General features: G+C 43.3%; 15 non-coding genes across 15 annotated transcripts; all 15 read right to left on the bottom strand.

Moving 5' to 3' along the window:
* Positions 1 to 726: 726 nt before the first annotated feature.
* Positions 727 to 845, bottom strand: LOC136756079 (5S ribosomal RNA). Its single transcript, XR_010818182.1, has one exon. It is a non-coding gene; the product is annotated as a 5S ribosomal RNA (ribosomal RNA).
* A 1066-nt stretch (positions 846 to 1911) lies between these two features.
* On the bottom strand, positions 1912 to 2030 carry LOC136756776 (5S ribosomal RNA). The gene has a single exon (XR_010818837.1). It is a non-coding gene; the product is annotated as a 5S ribosomal RNA (ribosomal RNA).
* A 1066-nt stretch (positions 2031 to 3096) lies between these two features.
* Positions 3097 to 3215, bottom strand: LOC136757329 (5S ribosomal RNA). Its single transcript, XR_010819363.1, has one exon. It is a non-coding gene; the product is annotated as a 5S ribosomal RNA (ribosomal RNA).
* Positions 3216 to 4281: 1066 nt separating this feature from the next.
* LOC136758114 (5S ribosomal RNA) lies at positions 4282 to 4400 on the bottom strand. The gene has a single exon (XR_010819917.1). It is a non-coding gene; the product is annotated as a 5S ribosomal RNA (ribosomal RNA).
* A 1066-nt stretch (positions 4401 to 5466) lies between these two features.
* LOC136756509 (5S ribosomal RNA) lies at positions 5467 to 5585 on the bottom strand. Its single transcript, XR_010818588.1, has one exon. It is a non-coding gene; the product is annotated as a 5S ribosomal RNA (ribosomal RNA).
* Positions 5586 to 6651: 1066 nt separating this feature from the next.
* LOC136758115 (5S ribosomal RNA) lies at positions 6652 to 6770 on the bottom strand. Its single transcript, XR_010819918.1, has one exon. It is a non-coding gene; the product is annotated as a 5S ribosomal RNA (ribosomal RNA).
* A 1056-nt stretch (positions 6771 to 7826) lies between these two features.
* On the bottom strand, positions 7827 to 7945 carry LOC136758117 (5S ribosomal RNA). The gene has a single exon (XR_010819919.1). It is a non-coding gene; the product is annotated as a 5S ribosomal RNA (ribosomal RNA).
* Positions 7946 to 9003: 1058 nt separating this feature from the next.
* Positions 9004 to 9122, bottom strand: LOC136756565 (5S ribosomal RNA). The gene has a single exon (XR_010818641.1). It is a non-coding gene; the product is annotated as a 5S ribosomal RNA (ribosomal RNA).
* A 1066-nt stretch (positions 9123 to 10188) lies between these two features.
* On the bottom strand, positions 10189 to 10307 carry LOC136756430 (5S ribosomal RNA). Its single transcript, XR_010818515.1, has one exon. It is a non-coding gene; the product is annotated as a 5S ribosomal RNA (ribosomal RNA).
* A 1055-nt stretch (positions 10308 to 11362) lies between these two features.
* Positions 11363 to 11481, bottom strand: LOC136755617 (5S ribosomal RNA). Its single transcript, XR_010817736.1, has one exon. It is a non-coding gene; the product is annotated as a 5S ribosomal RNA (ribosomal RNA).
* Positions 11482 to 12537: 1056 nt separating this feature from the next.
* Positions 12538 to 12656, bottom strand: LOC136758118 (5S ribosomal RNA). Its single transcript, XR_010819920.1, has one exon. It is a non-coding gene; the product is annotated as a 5S ribosomal RNA (ribosomal RNA).
* Positions 12657 to 13722: 1066 nt separating this feature from the next.
* On the bottom strand, positions 13723 to 13841 carry LOC136758119 (5S ribosomal RNA). The gene has a single exon (XR_010819921.1). It is a non-coding gene; the product is annotated as a 5S ribosomal RNA (ribosomal RNA).
* Positions 13842 to 14896: 1055 nt separating this feature from the next.
* Positions 14897 to 15015, bottom strand: LOC136756299 (5S ribosomal RNA). Its single transcript, XR_010818393.1, has one exon. It is a non-coding gene; the product is annotated as a 5S ribosomal RNA (ribosomal RNA).
* A 1056-nt stretch (positions 15016 to 16071) lies between these two features.
* Positions 16072 to 16190, bottom strand: LOC136756918 (5S ribosomal RNA). The gene has a single exon (XR_010818970.1). It is a non-coding gene; the product is annotated as a 5S ribosomal RNA (ribosomal RNA).
* A 1055-nt stretch (positions 16191 to 17245) lies between these two features.
* Positions 17246 to 17364, bottom strand: LOC136758068 (5S ribosomal RNA). The gene has a single exon (XR_010819872.1). It is a non-coding gene; the product is annotated as a 5S ribosomal RNA (ribosomal RNA).
* Positions 17365 to 18068: the final 704 nt, after the last annotated feature.

An 18068-nucleotide genomic window follows, 5' to 3' on the forward strand; every position in this document is an offset into this window, starting at 1 on the left:
GCATCACTATGATGCATAACATTGCATGTATTGTATTTTCAAGTGTGTGCATTCATCCTGTTGTCATTTTGTTTTGAAAGCAGAAGAATCATTCAACAGGTTGCTGAGACAAATGTAAACCAGTAAAACATATGAAGAGAAACAAACCTTGAATATAAGTTCAGTTGTTTAAACATTTGACAAACTATGGTGAGGGGGTAAGAAAACACACAAATCCAGCAGCTCCTGTATTTCAATACACCAGAACCCAATATTATTGGCGAGTCGGGTAGTCCATCATCACAGTTCGAGGGCAGGCATCATTTCAGTAATTTCATCCCGTTGCATTCTCATCCGTGCCTTGAATGAGATTGAATGTGATCTTTGCTCTCAAGTATGTTCCCAAGTTTTACACTTTCGTGCTTTGCATGAATGGGAATGGAACCGTGTGTGTTGAATGAGGCTCCTTGTGAGCACTGAACTTTGTCCGGTGGAGTTCCTTTTTGTGTTGCTGTAATTGTGTCATTTCTCGATGAGAAAGATTAGGCAACATTTAGTCACTTCTAGCCATGATGCTCAATTTATTTACGAATGTACCCTAGTTACTAGGGACCGTTTACGTTGGAGAACAAGATCTATTGTATGCCTGTGTATTTGGGGAAGTCAAATCTGAAATAATGATGAAATTGCGTGTATCCAAAGTTAAAACTCGTGATTTGTCGCCCTCTGGTGTGTAAAAGATGCAAAAGCTTACAGCACCTGGTATTCCCAGGCGGTCTCCCATCCAAGTACTGACCAGGCCCGAGCCTGCTTAGCTTCCGAGATCGGACGAGATCGGGCATATTCAGGCTAGTATGGCCGTAAGCCATGGAGGCTGTCCCTGACGCTCTACTTAAAGGGAAGGCAATATTCATTTCCGCCGTTCATACTTACAGTTGAACTGTCTCTCTACTCTAAAGCCCGGGACACACCAGCGCGCCGCAGACAGTCCCTGCTAACACGCCACGTTGTGGCAACATTGTGGCAACGTTGTGCGTTAGCTGGGGTGCCACACCAGACCGGAACTATATATTACAAAACGAACACATTGTCTTGATAATACAGCTGTAATTGAGTGCCTGACACGCCAGTCAAGCGCAATCTTGAGAAGGTGTGCATTTCAGTAAGGATTTCAATTGACATGCAGTATGAAACTGAAAGGAGGTTGCATCACTATGATGCATAACATTGCATGTATTGTATTTTCAAGTGTGTGCATTCATCCTGTTGTCATTTTGTTTTGAAAGCAGAAGAATCATTCAACAGGTTGCTGAGACAAATGTAAACCAGTAAAACATATGAAGAGAAACAAACCTTGAATATAAGTTCAGTTGTTTAAACATTTGACAAACTATGGTGAGGGGGTAAGAAAACACACAAATCCAGCAGCTCCTGTATTTCAATACACCAGAACCCAATATTATTGGCGAGTCGGGTAGTCCATCATCACAGTTCGAGGGCAGGCATCATTTCAGTAATTTCATCCCGTTGCATTCACATCCGTGCCTTGAATGAGATTGAATGTGATCTTTGCTCTCAAGTATGTTCCCAAGTTTTACACTTTCGTGCTTTGCATGAATGGGAATGGAACCGTGTGTGTTGAATGAGGCTCCTTGTGAGCACTGAACTTTGTCCGGTGGAGTTCCTTTTTGTGTTGCTGTAATTGTGTCATTTCTCGATGAGAAAGATTAGGCAACATTTAGTCACTTCTAGCCATGATGCTCAATTTATTTACGAATGTACCCTAGTTACTAGGGACCGTTTACGTTGGAGAACAAGATCTATTGTATGCCTGTGTATTTGGGGAAGTCAAATCTGAAATAATGATGAAATTGCGTGTATCCAAAGTTAAAACTCGTGATTTGTCGCCCTCTGGTGTGTAAAAGATGCAAAAGCTTACAGCACCTGGTATTCCCAGGCGGTCTCCCATGCAAGTACTGACCAGGCCCGAGCCTGCTTAGCTTCCGAGATCGGACGAGATCGGGCGTATTCAGACTAGTATGGCCGTAAGCCAGGAATGCTGTCCCTGACGCTCTACTTAAAGGGAAGGCAATATCCGTTTCTGCCGTTCATACTTACAGTTGAACTGTCTCTCTACTCTAAAGCCCGGGACACACCAGCGCGCCGCAGACAGTCCCTGCTAACACGCCACGTTGTGGCAACATTGTGGCAACGTTGTGCGTTAGCTGGGGTGCCACACCAGACCGGAACTATATTTTACAAAACGAACACATTGTCTTGATAATACAGCTGTAATTGAGTGCCTGACATGCCAGTCAAGCGCAATCTTGAGAAGGTGTGCATTTCAGTAAGGATTTCAATTGACATGCAGTATGAAACTGAAAGGAGGTTGCATCACTATGATGCATAACATTGCATGTATTGTATTTTCAAGTGTGTGCATTCATCCTGTTGTCATTTTGTTTTGAAAGCAGAAGAATCATTCAACAGGTTGCTGAGACAAATGTAAACCAGTAAAACATATGAAGAGAAACAAACCTTGAATATAAGTTCAGTTGTTTAAACATTTGACAAACTATGGTGAGGGGGTAAGAAAACACACAAATCCAGCAGCTCCTGTATTTCAATACACCAGAACCCAATATTATTGGCGAGTCGGGTAGTCCATCATCACAGTTCGAGGGCAGGCATCTTTTCAGTAATTTCATCCCGTTGCATTCACATCCGTGCCTTGAATGAGATTGAATGTGATCTTTGCTCTCAAGTATGTTCCCAAGTTTTACACTTTCGTGCTTTGCATGAATGGGAATGGAACCGTGTGTGTTGAATGAGGCTCCTTGTGAGCACTGATCTTTGTCCGGTGGAGTTCCTTTTTGTGTTGCTGTAATTGTGTCATTTCTCGATGAGAAAGATTAGGCAACATTTAGTCACTTCTAGCCATGATGCTCAATTTATTTACGAATGTACCCTAGTTACTAGGGACCGTTTACGTTGGAGAACAAGATCTATTGTATGCCTGTGTATTTGGGGAAGTCAAATCTGAAATAATGATGAAATTGCGTGTATCCAAAGTTAAAACTCGTGATTTGTCGCCCTCTGGTGTGTAAAAGATGCAAAAGCTTACAGCACCTGGTATTCCCAGGCGATCTCCCATCCAAGTACTGACCAGGCCCGAGCCTGCTTGGCTTCCGAGATCGGACGAGATCGGTCGTATTCAGGCTAGTATGGCCGTAAGCCAGGGAGGCTGTCCCTGACGCTCTACTTAAAGGGAAGGCAATATCCGTTTCTGCCGCTCATACTTGCAAATTAACTGTCTCTCTACTCTAAAGTCCGGGACACACCAGCGCGCCGCAGACAGTCCCTGCTAACACAAAACGTTGTGGCAACATTGTGGCAACGTTGTGCGTTAGCTGGGGTGCCACACCAGACCGGAACAATATATTACAAAACGAACACATTGTATTGATAAAACAGCTGTAATTGAGTGCCTGACACGCCAGTCAAGCGCAATCTTGAGAAGGTGTGCATTTCAGTAAGGATTTCAATTGACATGCAGTATGAAACTGAAAGGAGGTTGCATCACTATGATGCATAACATTGCATGTATTGTATTTTCAAGTGTGTGCATTCATCCTGTTGTCATTTTGTTTTGAAAGCAGAAGAATCATTCAACAGGTTGCTGAGACAAATGTAAACCAGTAAAACATATGAAGAGAAACAAACCTTGAATATAAGTTCAGTTGTTTAAACATTTGACAAACTATGGTGAGGGGGTAAGAAAACACACAAATCCAGCAGCTCCTGTATTTCAATACACCAGAACCCAATATTATTGGCGAGTCGGGTAGTCCATCATCACAGTTCGAGGGCAGGCATCATTTCAGTAATTTCATCCCGTTGCATTCTCATCCGTGCCTTGAATGAGATTGAATGTGATCTTTGCTCTCAAGTATGTTCCCAAGTTTTACACTTTCGTGCTTTGCATGAATGGGAATGGAACCGTGTGTGTTGAATGAGGCTCCTTGTGAGCACTGAACTTTGTCCGGTGGAGTTCCTTTTTGTGTTGCTGTAATTGTGTCATTTCTCGATGAGAAAGATTAGGCAACATTTAGTCACTTCTAGCCATGATGCTCAATTTATTTACGAATGTACCCTAGTTACTAGGGACCGTTTACGTTGGAGAACAAGATCTATTGTATGCCTGTGTATTTGGGGAAGTCAAATCTGAAATAATGATGAAATTGCGTGTATCCAAAGTTAAAACTCGTGATTTGTCGCCCTCTGGTGTGTAAAAGATGCAAAAGCTTACAGCACCTGGTATTCCCAGGCGGTCTCCCATCCAAGTACTGACCAGGCCCGAGCCTGCTTAGCTTCCGAGATCGGACGAGATCGGGCGTATTCAGGCTAGTATGGCCGTAAGCCAGGGAGGCTGTCCCTGACGCTCTACTTAAAGGGAAGGCAATATTCATTTCCGCCGTTCATACTTACAGTTGAACTGTCTCTCTACTCTAAAGCCCGGGACACACCAGCGCGCCGCAGACAGTCCCTGCTAACACGCCACGTTGTGGCAACATTGTGGCAACGTTGTGCGTTAGCTGGGGTGCCACACCAGACCGGAACTATATATTACAAAACGAACACATTGTCTTGATAATACAGCTGTAATTGAGTGCCTGACACGCCAGTCAAGCGCAATCTTGAGAAGGTGTGCATTTCAGTAAGGATTTCAATTGACATGCAGTATGAAACTGAAAGGAGGTTGCATCACTATGATGCATAACATTGCATGTATTGTATTTTCAAGTGTGTGCATTCATCCTGTTGTCATTTTGTTTTGAAAGCAGAAGAATCATTCAACAGGTTGCTGAGACAAATGTAAACCAGTAAAACATATGAAGAGAAACAAACCTTGAATATAAGTTCAGTTGTTTAAACATTTGACAAACTATGGTGAGGGGGTAAGAAAACACACAAATCCAGCAGCTCCTGTATTTCAATACACCAGAACCCAATATTATTGGCGAGTCGGGTAGTCCATCATCACAGTTCGAGGGCAGGCATCATTTCAGTAATTTCATCCCGTTGCATTCACATCCGTGCCTTGAATGAGATTGAATGTGATCTTTGCTCTCAAGTATGTTCCCAAGTTTTACACTTTCGTGCTTTGCATGAATGGGAATGGAACCGTGTGTGTTGAATGAGGCTCCTTGTGAGCACTGAACTTTGTCCGGTGGAGTTCCTTTTTGTGTTGCTGTAATTGTGTCATTTCTCGATGAGAAAGATTAGGCAACATTTAGTCACTTCTAGCCATGATGCTCAATTTATTTACGAATGTACCCTAGTTACTAGGGACCGTTTACGTTGGAGAACAAGATCTATTGTATGCCTGTGTATTTGGGGAAGTCAAATCTGAAATAATGATGAAATTGCGTGTATCCAAAGTTAAAACTCGTGATTTGTCGCCCTCTGGTGTGTAAAAGATGCAAAAGCTTACAGCACCTGGTATTCCCAGGCGGTCTCCCATGCAAGTACTGACCAGGCCCGAGCCTGCTTAGCTTCCGAGATCGGATGAGATCGGGCGTATTCAGACTAGTATGGCCGTAAGCCAGGAATGCTGTCCCTGACGCTCTACTTAAAGGGAAGGCAATATCCGTTTCTGCCGTTCATACTTACAGTTGAACTGTCTCTCTACTCTAAAGCCCGGGACACACCAGCGCGCCGCAGACAGTCCCTGCTAACACGCCACGTTGTGGCAACATTGTGGCAACGTTGTGCGTTAGCTGGGGTGCCACACCAGACCGGAACTATATTTTACAAAACGAACACATTGTCTTGATAATACAGCTGTAATTGAGTGCCTGACATGCCAGTCAAGCGCAATCTTGAGAAGGTGTGCATTTCAGTAAGGATTTCAATTGACATGCAGTATGAAACTGAAAGGAGGTTGCATCACTATGATGCATAACATTGCATGTATTGTATTTTCAAGTGTGTGCATTCATCCTGTTGTCATTTTGTTTTGAAAGCAGAAGAATCATTCAACAGGTTGCTGAGACAAATGTAAACCAGTAAAACATATGAAGAGAAACAAACCTTGAATATAAGTTCAGTTGTTTAAACATTTGACAAACTATGGTGAGGGGGTAAGAAAACACACAAATCCAGCAGCTCCTGTATTTCAATACACCAGAACCCAATATTATTGGCGAGTCGGGTAGTCCATCATCACAGTTCGAGGGCAGGCATCATTTCAGTAATTTCATCCCGTTGCATTCACATCCGTGCCTTGAATGAGATTGAATGTGATCTTTGCTCTCAAGTATGTTCCCAAGTTTTACACTTTCGTGCTTTGCATGAATGGGAATGGAACCGTGTGTGTTGAATGAGGCTCCTTGTGAGCACTGATCTTTGTCCGGTGGAGTTCCTTTTTGTGTTGCTGTAATTGTGTCATTTCTCGATGAGAAAGATTAGGCAACATTTAGTCACTTCTAGCCATGATGCTCAATTTATTTACGAATGTACCCTAGTTACTAGGGACCGTTTACGTTGGAGAACAAGATCTATTGTATGCCTGTGTATTTGGGGAAGTCAAATCTGAAATAATGATGAAATTGCGTGTATCCAAAGTTAAAACTCGTGATTTGTCGCGCTCTGGTGTGTAAAAGATGCAAAAGCTTACAGCACCTGGTATTCCCAGGCGGTCTCCCATCCAAGTACTGACCAGGCCCGAGCCTGCTTAGCTTCCGAGATCGGACGAGATCGGGCGTATTCAGGCTAGTATGGCCGTAAGCCAGGGAGGCTGTCCCTGACGCTCTACTTAAAGGGATGGCAATATCCGTTTCTGCCGTTCATACTTACAGTTGAACTGTCTCTCTACTCTAAAGCCCGGGACACACCAGCGCGCCGCAGACAGTCCCTGCTAATATGCCACGTTGTGGCAACGTTGTGCGTTAGCTGGGGTGCCACACCAGACCGGAACTATATTTTACAAAACGAACACATTTGTCTTGATAAAACAGCTGTAATTGAGTGCCTGACACGCCAGTCAAGCGCAATCTTGAGAAGGTGTGCATTTCAGTAAGGATTTCAATTGACATGCAGTATGAAACTGAAAGGAGGTTGCATCACTATGATGCATAACATTGCATGTATTGTATTTTCAAGTGTGTGCATTCATCTTGTTGTCATTTTGTTTTGAAAGCAGAAGAATCATTCAACAGGTTGCTGAGACAAATGTAAACCAGTAAAACATATGAAGAGAAACAAACCTTGAATATAAGTTCAGTTGTTTAAACATTTGACAAACTATGGTGAGGGGGTAAGAAAACACACAAATCCAGCAGCTCCTGTATTTCAATACACCAGAACCCAATATTATTGGCGAGTCGGGTAGTCCATCATCACAGTTCGAGGGCAGGCATCATTTCAGTAATTTCATCCCGTTGCATTCACATCCGTGCCTTGAATGAGATTGAATGTGATCTTTGCTCTCAAGTATGTTCCCAAGTTTTACACTTTCGTGCTTTGCATGAATGGGAATGGAACCGTGTGTGTTGAATGAGGCTCCTTGTGAGCACTGAACTTTGTCCGGTGGAGTTCCTTTTTGTGTTGCTGTAATTGTGTAATTTCTCGATGAGAAAGATTAGGCAACATTTAGTCACTTCTAGCCATGATGCTCAATTTATTTACGAATGTACCCTAGTTACTAGGGACCGTTTACGTTGGAGAACAAGATCTATTGTATGCCTGTGTATTTGGGGAAGTCAAATCTGAAATAATGATGAAATTGCGTGTATCCAAAGTTAAAACTCGTGATTTGTCGCCCTCTGGTGTGTAAAAGATGCAAAAGCTTACAGCACCTGGTATTCCCAGGCGGTCTCCCATCCAAGTACTGACCAGGCCCGAGCCTGCTTAGCTTCCGAGATCGGACGAGATCGGGCGTATTCAGGCTAGTATGGCCGTAAGCCAGGGAGGCTGTCCCTGACGCTCTACTTAAAGGGAAGGCAATATCCGTTTCTGCCGCTCATACTTGCAGTTGAACTGTCTCTCTACTCTAAAGTCCGGGACACACCAGCGCGCCGCAGACAGTCCCTGCTAACACGAAACGTTGTGGCAACGTTGTGCGTTAGCTGGGGTGCCACACCAGACCGGAACTATATATTACAAAACGAACACATTGTCTTGATAAAACAGCTGTAATTGAGTGCCTGACACGCCAGTCAAGCGCAATCTTGAGAAGGTGTGCATTTCAGTAAGGATTTCAATTGACATGCAGTATGAAACTGAAAGGAGGTTGCATCACTATGATGCATAACATTGCATGTATTGTATTTTCAAGTGTGTGCATTCATCCTGTTGTCATTTTGTTTTGAAAGTAGAAGAATCATTTTTGCTGAGGTTGCTGAGACAAATGTAAACCAGTAAAACATATGAAGAGAAACAAACCTTGAATATAAGTTCAGTTGTTTAAACATTTGACAAACTATGGTGAGGGGGTAAGAAAACACACAAATCCAGCAGCTCCTGTATTTCAATACACCAGAACCCAATATTATTGGCGAGTCGGGTAGTCCATCATCACAGTTCGAGGGCAGGCATCATTTCAGTAATTTCATCCCGTTGCATTCACATCCGTGCCTTGAATGAGATTGAATGTGATCTTTGCTCTCAAGTATGTTCCCAAGTTTTACACTTTCGTGCTTTGCATGAATGGGAATGGAACCATGTGTGTTGAATGAGGCTCCTTGTGAGCACTGAACTTTGTCCGGTGGAGTTCCTTTTTGTGTTGCTGTAATTGTGTCATTTCTCGATGAGAAAGATTAGGCAACATTTAGTCACTTCTAGCCATGATGCTCAATTTATTTATGAATGTACCCTAGTTACTAGGGACCGTTTACGTTGGAGAACAAGATCTATTGTATGCCTGTGTATTTGGGGAAGTCAAATCTGAAATAATGATGAAATTGCGTGTATCCAAAGTTAAAACTTGTGATTTGTCGCCCTCTGGTGTGTAAAAGATGCAAAGGCTTACAGCACCTGGTATTCCCAGGCGGTCTCCCATCCAAGTACTGACCAGGCCCGAGCCTGCTTAGCTTCCGAGATCGGACGAGATCGGTCGTATTCAGGCTAGTATGGCCGTAAGCCAGGGAGGCTGTCCCTGACGCTCTACTTAAAGGGAAGGCAATATCCGTTTCTGCCGTTCATACTTACAGTTGAACTGTCTCTCTACTCTAAAGCCCGGGACACATCAGCGCGCCGCAGACAGTCCCTGCTAACACGCCACGTTGTGGCAACATTGTGGCAACGTTGTGCGTTAGCTGGGGTGCCACACCAGACCGGAAATATATATTACAAAACGAACACATTCTCTTGATAAAACAGCTGTAATTGAGTGCCTGACACGCCAGTCAAGCGCAATCTTGAGAAGGTGTGCATTTCAGTAAGGATTTCAATTGACATGCAGTATGAAACTGAAAGGAGGTTGCATCACTATGATGCATAACATTGCATGTATTGTATTTTCAAGTGTGTGCATTCATCCTGTTGTCATTTTGTTTTGAAAGCAGAAGAATCATTCAACAGGTTGCTGAGACAAATGTAAACCAGTAAAACATATGAAGAGAAACAAACCTTGAATATAAGTTCAGTTGTTTAAACATTTGACAAACTATGGTGAGGGGGTAAGAAAACACACAAATCCAGCAGCTCCTGTATTTCAATACACCAGAACCCAATATTATTGGCGAGTCGGGTAGTCCATCATCACAGTTCGAGGGCAGGCATCATTTCAGTAATTTCATCCCGTTGCATTCACATCCGTGCCTTGAATGAGATTGAATGTGATCTTTGCTCTCAAGTATGTTCCCAAGTTTTACATTTTCGTGCTTTGCATGAATGGGAATGGAACCGTGTGTGTTGAATGAGGCTCCTTGTGAGCACTGAACTTTGTCCGGTGGAGTTCCTTTTTGTGTTGCTGTAATTGTGTCATTTCTCGATGAGAAAGATTAGGCAACATTTAGTCACTTCTAGCCATGATGCTCAATTTATTTACGAATGTACACTAGTTTCTAGGGACCGTTTACGTTGGAGAACAAGATCTATTCTATGCCTGTGTATTTGGGGAAGTCAAATCTGAAATAATGATGAAATTGCGTGTATCCAAAGTTAAAACTCGTGATTTGTCGCCCTCTGGTGTGTAAAAGATGCAAAAGCTTACAGCACCTGGTATTCCCAGGCAGTCTCCCATCCAAGTACTGACCAGGCCCGAGCCTGCTTAGCTTCCGAGATCGGACGAGATCGGGCGTATTCAGGCTAGTATGGCCGTAAGCCAGGGAGGCTGTCCCTGACGCTCTACTTAAAGGGAAGGCAATATCCGTTTCTTCCGCTCATACTTGCAATTGAACTGTCTCTCTACTCTAAAGTCCGGGACACACCAGCGCGCCGCAGACAGTCCCTGCTAACACGAAACGTTGTGGCAACGTTGTGCGTTAGCTGGGGTGCCACACCAGACCGGAACTATATATTACAAAACGAACACATTGTCTTGATAAAACAGCTGTAATTGAGTGCCTGACACGCCAGTCAAGCGCAATCTTGAGAAGGTGTGCATTTCAGTAAGAATTTCAATTGACATGCAGTATGAAACTGAAAGGAGGTTGCATCACTATGATGCATAACATTGCATGTATTGTATTTTCAAGTGTGTGCATTCATCCTGTTGTCATTTTGTTTTGAAAGCAGAAGAATCATTCAACAGGTTGCTGAGACAAATGTAAACCAGTAAAACATATGAAGAGAAACAAACCTTGAATATAAGTTCAGTTGTTTAAACATTTGACAAACTATGGTGAGGGGGTAAGAAAACACACAAATCCAGCAGCTCCTGTATTTCAATACACCAGAACCCAATATTATTGGCGAATCGGGTAGTCCATCATCACAGTTCGAGGGCAGGCATCATTTCAGTAATTTCATCCCGTTGCATTCACATCCGTGCCTTGAATGAGATTGAATGTGATCTTTGCTCTCAAGTATGTTCCCAAGTTTTACACTTTCGTGCTTTGCATGAATGGGAATGGAACCGTGTGTGTTGAATGAAGCTCCTTGTGAGCACTGAACTTTGTCCGGTGGAGTTCCTTTTTGTGTTGCTGTAATTGTGTCATTTCTCGATGAGAAAGATTAGGCAACATTTAGTCACTTCTAGCCATGATGCTCAATTTATTTACGAATGTACCCTAGTTACTAGGGACCGTTTACGTTGGAGAACAAGATCTATTGTATGCCTGTGTATTTGGGGAAGTCAAATCTGAAATAATGATGAAATTGCGTGTATCCAAAGTTAAAACTCGTGATTTGTCGCCCTCTGGTGTGTAAAAGATGCAAAAGCTTACAGCACCTGGTATTCCCAGGCGGTCTCCCATCCAAGTACTGACCAGGCCTGAGCCTGCTTAGCTTCCGAGATCGGACGAGATCGGGCGTATTCAGGCTAGTATGGCCGTAAGCCAGGGAGGCTGTCCCTGACGCTCTACTTAAAGGGAAGGCAATATCCGTTTCTGCCGTTCATACTTACAGTTGAACTGTCTCTCTACTCTAAAGCCCGGGACACACCAGCGCGCCGCAGACAGTCCCTGCTAATATGCCACGTTGTGGCAACGTTGTGCGTTAGCTGGGGTGCCACACCAGACCGGAACTATATTTTACAAAACGAACACATTTGTCTTGATAAAACAGCTGTAATTGAGTGCCTGACACGCCAGTCAAGCGCAATCTTGAGAAGGTGTGCATTTCAGTAAGGATTTCAATTGACATGCAGTATGAAACTGAAAGGAGGTTGCATCACTATGATGCATAACATTGCATGTATTGTATTTTCAAGTGTGTGCATTCATCCTGTTGTCATTTTGTTTTGAAAGCAGAAGAATCATTCAACAGGTTGCTGAGACAAATGTAAACCAGTAAAACATATGAAGAGAAACAAACCTTGAATATAAGTTCAGTTGTTTAAACATTTGACAAACTATGGTGAGGGGGTAAGAAAACACACAAATCCAGCAGCTCCTGTATTTCAATACACCAGAACCCAATATTATTGGCGAGTCGGGTAGTCCATCATCACAGTTCGAGGGCAGGCATCATTTCAGTAATTTCATCCCGTTGCATTCACATCCGTGCCTTGAATGAGATTGAATGTGATCTTTGCTCTCAAGTATGTTCCCAAGTTTTACACTTTCGTGCTTTACATGAATGGGAATGGAACCGTGTGTGTTGAATGAGGCTCCTTGTGAGCACTGATCTTTGTCCGGTGGAGTTCCTTTTTGTGTTGCTGTAATTGTGTCATTTCTCGATGAGAAAGATTAGGCAACATTTAGTCACTTCTAGCCATGATGCTCAATTTATTTACGAATGTACCCTAGTTACTAGGGACCGTTTACGTTGGAGAACAAGATCTATTGTATGCCTGTGTATTTGGGGAAGTCAAATCTGAAATAATGATGAAATTGCGTGTATCCAAAGTTAAAACTCGTGATTTGTCGCGCTCTGGTGTGTAAAAGATGCAAAAGCTTACAGCACCTGGTATTCCCAGGCGGTCTCCCATCCAAGTACTGACCAGGCCCGAGCCTGCTTAGCTTCCGAGATCGGACGAGATCGGGCGTATTCAGGCTAGTATGGCCGTAAGCCAGGGAGGCTGTCCCTGACGCTCTACTTAAAGGGAAGGCAATATCCGTTTCTGCCGTTCATACTTACAGTTGAACTGTCTCTCTACTCTAAAGCCCGGGACACACCAGCGCGCCGCAGACAGTCCCTGCTAACACGCCACGTTGTGGCAACATTGTGGCAACGTTGTGCGTTAGCTGGGGTGCCACACCAGACAGGAACTATATATTACAAAACGAACACATTGTCTTGATAAAACAGCTGTAATTGAGTGCCTGACACGCCAGTCAAGCGCAATCTTGAGAAGGTGTGCATTTCAGTAAGGATTTCAATTGACATGCAGTATGAAACTGAAAGGAGGTTGCATCACTATGATGCATAACATTGCATGTATTGTATTTTCAAGTGTGTGCATTCATCCTGTTGTCATTTTGTTTTGAAAGCAGAAGAATCATTCAACAGGTTGCTGAGACAAATGTAAACCAGTAAAACATATGAAGAGAAACAAACCTTGAATATAAGTTCAGTTGTTTAAACATTTGACAAACTATGGTGAGGGGGTAAGAAAACACACAAATCCAGCAGCTCCTGTATTTCAATACACCAGAACCCAATATTATTGGCGAGTCGGGTAGTCCATCATCACAGTTCGAGGGCAGGCATCATTTCAGTAATTTCATCCCGTTGCATTCACATCCGTGCCTTGAATGAGATTGAATGTGATCTTTGCTCTCAAGTATGTTCCCAAGTTTTACACTTTCGTGCTTTGCATGAATGGGAATGGAACCGTGTGTGTTGAATGAGGCTCCTTGTGAGCACTGAACTTTGTCCGGTGGAGTTCCTTCTTGTGTTGCTGTAATTGTGTCATTTCTCGATGAGAAAGATTAGGCAACATTTAGTCACTTCTTGCCATGATGCTCAATTTATTTACGAATGTACCCTAGTTACTAGGGACCGTTTACGTTGGAGAACAAGATCTATTGTATGCCTGTGTATTTGGGGAAGTCAAATCTGAAATAATGATGAAATTGCGTGTATCCAAAGTTAAAACTCGTGATTTGTCGCCCTCTGGTGTGTAAAAGATGCAAAAGCTTACAGCACCTGGTATTCCCAGGCGGTCTCCCATCCAAGTACTGACCAGGCCCGAGCCTGCTTAGCTTCCGAGATCGGACGAGATCGGGCGTATTCAGGCTAGTATGGCCGTAAGCCAGGGAGGCTGTCCCTGACGCTCTACTTAAAGGGAAGGCAATATCCGTTTCTGCCGTTCATACTTACAGTTGAACTGTCTCTCTACTCTAAAGCCCGGGACACACCAGCGCGCCGCAGACAGTCCCTGCTAATATGCCACGTTGTGGCAACGTTGTGCGTTAGCTGGGGTGCCACACCAGACCGGAACTATATATTACAAAACGAACACATTGTCTTGATAATACAGCTGTAATTGAGTGCCTGACACGCCAGTCAAGCTCAATCTTGAGAAGGTGTGCATTTCAATAAGGATTTCAATTGACATACAGTATGAAACTGAAAGGAGGTTGCATCACTATGATGCATAACATTGCATGTATTGTATTTTCAAGTGTGTGCATTCATCCTGTTGTCATTTTGTTTTGAAAGCAGAAGAATCATTCAACAGGTTGCTGAGACAAATGTAAACCAGTAAAACATATGAAGAGAAACAAACCTTGAATATAAGTTCAGTTGTTTAAACATTTGACAAACTATGGTGAGGGGGTAAGAAAACACACAAATCCAGCAGCTCCTGTATTTCAATACACCAGAACCCAATATTATTGGCGAGTCGGGTAGTCCATCATCACAGTTCGAGGGCAGGCATCATTTCAGTAATTTCATCCCGTTGCATTCACATCCGTGCCTTGAATGAGATTGAATGTGATCTTTGCTCTCAAGTATGTTCCCAAGTTTTACACTTTCGTGCTTTGCATGAATGGGAATGGAACCGTGTGTGTTGAATGAGGCTCCTTGTGAGCACTGAACTTTGTCCGGTGGAGTTCCTTTTTGTGTTGCTGTAATTGTGTCATTTCTCGATGAGAAAGATTAGGCAACATTTAGTCACTTCTAGCCATGATGCTCAATTTATTTACGAATGTACCCTAGTTACTAGGGACCGTTTACGTCGGAGAACAAGATCTATTGTATGCCTGTGTATTTGGGGAAGTCAAATCTGAAATAATGATGAAATTGCGTGTATCCAAAGTTAAAACTCGTGATTTGTCGCCCTCTGGTGTGTAAAAGATGCAAAAGCTTACAGCACCTGGTATTCCCAGGCGGTCTCCCATGCAAGTACTGACCAGGCCCGAGCCTGCTTAGCTTCCGAGATCGGACGAGATCGGGCGTATTCAGGCTAGTATGGCCGTAAGCCAGGAATGCTGTCCCTGACGCTCTACTTAAAGGGAAGGCAATATCCGTTTCTGCCGTTCATACTTACAGTTGAACTGTCTCTCTACTCTAAAGCCCGGGACACACCAGCGCGCCGCAGACAGTCCCTGCTAATATGCCACGTTGTGGCAACGTTGTGCGTTAGCTGGGGTGCCACACCAGACCGGAACTATATTTTACAATACGAACACATTTGTCTTGATAAAACAGCTGTAATTGAGTGCCTGACACGCCAGTCAAGCGCAATCTTGAGAAGGTGTGCATTTCAGTAAGGATTTCAATTGACATGCAGTATGAAACTGAAAGGAGGTTGCATCACTATGATGCATAACATTGCATGTATTGTATTTTCAAGTGTGTGCATTCATCCTGTTGTCATTTTGTTTTGAAAGCAGAAGAATCATTCAACAGGTTGCTGAGACAAATGTAAACCAGTAAAACATATGAAGAGAAACAAACCTTGAATATAAGTTCAGTTGTTTAAACATTTGACAAACTATGGTGAGGGGGTAAGAAAACACACAAATCCAGCAGCTCCTGTATTTCAATACACCAGAACCCAATATTATTGGCGAGTCGGGTAGTCCATCATCACAGTTCGAGGGCAGGCATCATTTCAGTAATTTCATCCCGTTGCATTCACATCCGTGCCTTGAATGAGATTGAATGTGATCTTTGCTCTCAAGTATGTTCCCAAGTTTTACACTTTCGTGCTTTGCATGAATGGGAATGGAACCGTGTGTGTTGAATGAGGCTCCTTGTGAGCACTGATCTTTGTCCGGTGGAGTTCCTTTTTGTGTTGCTGTAATTGTGTCATTTCTCGATGAGAAAGATTAGGCAACATTTAGTCACTTCAAGCCATGATGCTCAATTTATTTACGAATGTACCCTAGTTACTAGGGACCGTTTACGTTGGAGAACAAGATCTATTGTATGCCTGTGTATTTGGGGAAGTCAAATCTGAAATAATGATGAAATTGCGTGTATCCAAAGTTAAAACTCGTGATTTGTCGCCCTCTGGTGTGTAAAAGATGCAAAAGCTTACAGCACCTGGTATTCCCAGGCGGTCTCCCATCCAAGTACTAACCAGGCCTGAGCCTGCTTAGCTTCCGAGATCGGACGAGATCGGGCGTATTCAGGCTAGTATGGCCGTAAGCCAGGGAGGCTGTCCTTGACCCTCTACTTAAAGGGAAGGCAATATCCGTTTCTGCCGCTCATACTTGCAGTTGAACTGTCTCTCTACTCTAAAGTCCGGGACACACCAGCACGCTGCAGACAGTCCCTGCTAACACGAAACGTTGTGGCAACGTTGTGCGTTAGCTGGGGTGCCACACCAGACCGGAACTATATTTTACAAAACGAACACATTGTCTTGATAATACAGCTGTAATTGAGTGCCTGACACGCCAGTCAAGCGCAATCTTGAGAAGGTGTGCATTTCAGTAAGGATTTCAATTGACATGCAGTATGAAACTGAAAGGAGGTTGCATCACTATGATGCATAACATTGCATGTATTGTATTTTCAAGTGTGTGCATTCATCCTGTTGTCATTTTGTTTTGAAAGCAGAAGAATCATTCAACAGGTTGCTGAGACAAATGTAAACCAGTAAAACATATGAAGAGAAACAAACCTTGAATATAAGTTCAGTTGTTTAAACATTTGACAAACTATGGTGAGGGGGTAAGAAAACACACAAATCCAGCAGCTCCTGTATTTCAATACACCAGAACCCAATATTATTGGCGAGTCGGGTAGTCCATCATCACAGTTCGAGGGCAGGCATCATTTCAGTAATTTCATCCCGTTGCATTCACATCCGTGCCTTGAATGAGATTGAATGTGATCTTTGCTCTCAAGTATGTTCCCAAGTTTTACACTTTCGTGCTTTGCATGAATGGGAATGGAACCGTGTGTGGTGAATGAGGCTCCTTGTGAGCACTGAACTTTGTCCGGTGGAGTTCCTTTTTGTGTTGCTGTAATTGTATCATTTCTCGATGAGAAAGATTAGGCAACATTTAGTCACTTCTAGCCATGATGCTCAATTTATTTACGAATGTACCCTAGTTACTAGGGACCGTTTACGTTGGAGAACAAGATCTATTGTATGCCTGTGTATTTGGGGAAGTCAAATCTGAAATAATGATGAAATTGCGTGTATCCAAAGTTAAAACTCGTGATTTGTCGCCCTCTGGTGTGTAAAAGATGCAAAAGCTTACAGCACCTGGTATTCCCAGGCGGTCTCCCATCCAAGTACTGACCAGGCCCGAGCCTGCTTAGCTTCCGAGATCGGATGAGATCGGGCGTATTCAGGCTAGTATGGCCGTAAGCCAGGGAGGCTGTCCCTGACGCTCTACTTAAAGGGAAGGCAATATCCGTTTCTGCCGCTCATACTTGCAATTGAACTGTCTCTCTACTCTAAAGTCCGGGACACACCAGCGCGCCGCAGACAGTCCCTGCTAACACGAAACGTTGTGGCAACGTTGTGCGTTAGCTGGGGTGCCACACCAGACCGGAACTATATATTACAAAACGAACACATTGTCTTGATAAAACAGCTGTAATTGAGTGCCTGACACGCCAGTCAAGCGCAATCTTGAGAAGGTGTGCATTTCAGTAAGGATTTCAATTGACATGCAGTATGAAACTGAAAGGAGGTTGCATCACTATGATGCATAACATTGCATGTATTGTATTTTCAAGTGTGTGCATTCATCCTGTTGTCATTTTGTTTTGAAAGCAGAAGAATCATTCAACAGGTTGCTGAGACAAATGTAAACCAGTAAAACATATGAAGAGAAACAAACCTTGAATATAAGTTCAGTTGTTTAAACATTTGACAAACTATGGTGAGGGGGTAAGAAAACACACAAATCCAGCAGCTCCTGTATTTCAATACACCAGAACCCAATATTATTGGCGAGTCGGGTAGTCCATCATCACAGTTCGAGGGCAGGCATCATTTCAGTAATTTCATCCCGTTGCATTCACATCCGTGCCTTGAATGAGATTGAATGTGATCTTTGCTCTCAAGT

This window comes from Amia ocellicauda, chromosome 8 (assembly GCF_036373705.1).
Source record: "Amia ocellicauda isolate fAmiCal2 chromosome 8, fAmiCal2.hap1, whole genome shotgun sequence".
Classification (NCBI taxonomy): domain Eukaryota; kingdom Metazoa; phylum Chordata; class Actinopteri; order Amiiformes; family Amiidae; genus Amia; species Amia ocellicauda.